The sequence below is a fragment of the Anabrus simplex genome, chromosome 1 (assembly GCF_040414725.1).
Source record: "Anabrus simplex isolate iqAnaSimp1 chromosome 1, ASM4041472v1, whole genome shotgun sequence".
NCBI classification, from domain to species: Eukaryota; Metazoa; Arthropoda; class Insecta; order Orthoptera; family Tettigoniidae; genus Anabrus; species Anabrus simplex.
In genome coordinates, this window is record NC_090265.1 from 600,495,003 (window position 1) to 600,497,427 (window position 2,425).

Genomic DNA, 2,425 nt, shown 5'->3' on the forward strand with positions numbered 1-2,425 from the left:
CGGCTGCTTTTATTCTGATAATTTAGATGTTGTTGTCATAAAGGGATTTCAAAGCACGTCACAGTGAAATAAAGCGAGCAAACTCGACCTAAAGTAATAACGTAATAACATACCTTGTATTAACACGACATGCATCGAATAAAGAATATAATAATTTATCGTGTATTATAAATACGTACTGTTTCACACTAAATTTATCACTGCGCCGACAAGCGTTTTCCCACAGTCTGGCAAGATGTTCATTTTTCGGGAATGAAAAATACTTTGTGTATGATCCTTGGTTTTCCTGTAGTAGCTTAAACAGTCTGCTACTCCACAGCCCGGCATTTTCAAAAGTGTGATCCGTGCAGATTAATGAAAAGAATAAAAGAGCTTCAAATTATATACGGCACGTATTTCATACATAACGCATGGTTAATACACTAGAAATACAACAGCGACAAGCCATGTAGCCGCAGAGCCAGTTTCTCGCAGTGCTCTCCGCGTGACGTCACCTGCGCAGAAGCAACGCGTTTTCGTCTCTGTTAGTGACACACCATTATACTCACATCACGCTATAGACCACGTTATTTACGATTTCTTACGAAAGCATGTTCTCTTCTTTATTTCTTTCTTCAAGGAACAGCTGTCAACGGGTATTACCAAATACACTATAGAGAATACGTAACACTTAAAGATATCGCAAGACATAGATTGCCAGCACACCTAGCGGAACGGCCTTGAAACTGAGCTCAGTAGTAATACCGATCAGCTGATATAGTGTGAAATTTTGGTCTTCGATTGGCGTTAAGAAGATTATTTTCGTGAAAATTGTCCGACTAGTTGGCTGAATGGTCAGCGCACTGGCCTTCTGTTCAGAGGGTCCAGGGTTCGATTCCCGGCCGGGTCGGGGATTTTAACCTTCATTGGTTAATTCCAATGGCCCGGGGACTGGGTGTTTGTGCTGTCTCCAAGATTCCTGCAACTCACACACCACACATAACACTATCCTCCACCACAATAACACGCAGTTACCTACACATGGCAGATGCCGCCCACCCTCATCGGAGGGTCTGCCTTACAAGGACTGCACTCGGCTAGTAATAGCCATACGAAATTATTATTATTCGTGGAAATTTAACTTATCCGATAACAGTTTTTTGGATTTACAGTCATACAAGCATTGAACCATGTTTCATAAGCTTTGTGCTGTTTTTAGCTGCAATAACTTTGAACTTATTCAGGTATAGAAATCTTTCTTCCGCTTTCCTCGAGACAAAACATTGTAAGTAAATTCCAATATTAGTGTATAAATCACATTAGGTTTAACATTTAGTTGTCAACAAGTATTCATATCATAGATGCATTACATGAAGAAAGTTAAAAAAAAATATAATTATATGAAAAAAATTAATCTTCTTCTACGACTTTTCCCAGATCTGTGGATTCGCGGGTACGAACTATGTCGCACATGTGGATTTAGCCCTATTTTACGGCCGGATTCCCTTCCTGGCGCCAAGCCTATATTAGAGGGATGTAATCACTAGACCTCTGATTTTAGAGTAAAGCCTATTTTGTTCTTGAAGAGAGAACTTAAAATGAAGCTGTATTTACACGTTTCATGCATTTATAAATATAGAAACTGCGGTCATATATTGTGTCTAAAAATGCCTGAACTGACGTTAGAACCTATATTTGCCTATACTGTATTCCTATAGTCCCTATTTTTATCCCTAAGTCGGATAAAGTGCTTTTAATATATTCCGAGAAAATAAAACTATTTGCTGACTCGTCTTCAGTATCTTAAACAAAATCTTAAAATCGGAACCATACTCCCCGGAAAACCTGAAGAACCTCCCACAGCGAACACCCCTGTAGCAGGAGACAGTATCCATTGTCCTCCGGGCAAAAAAAATCCATTTCATACTGTGAGAATATTTCGGTATTCCCGTGTGTTCCGTGTGTGAACTAGCCGATAGTGTGAGGTTCCAAGTCGTCTTTAATTCAAAAGTGGTTACATGATTTTCTCCATTTCACATCGGATGGTAAAATTATATTCTGTGACGTTTGCAGCAAAGAGGTGAGGGAAACTTGTTTTATATTTCTCCCTAACGAGTTATTATGAAATTAGCAAAATAAACACGGTATTTTAACTGAAGCTTATTAAAACACGTAAAATTGAAGCCGCCTAAAAATATTTTAGAACCTATTTGAGAGCCTAATTTAGGCAGCTAAATAACATTTTAGTACCTAAAATTTCGATGTCTAGTAATCATTATTGCACGTTTCTGTGGTGGTTGGAAGTGTTGTGTGTTGTCTGAATATGAAGAGGAAAGTGTTGGAACAAACATAAACACTGATTCCCCGAGCCAGAAGAATTAATTAGACGCTATCAAAATCCTCGATCCCGCCGGGAATCTAATTCGTGATTGGAGCAGAAGGCCTC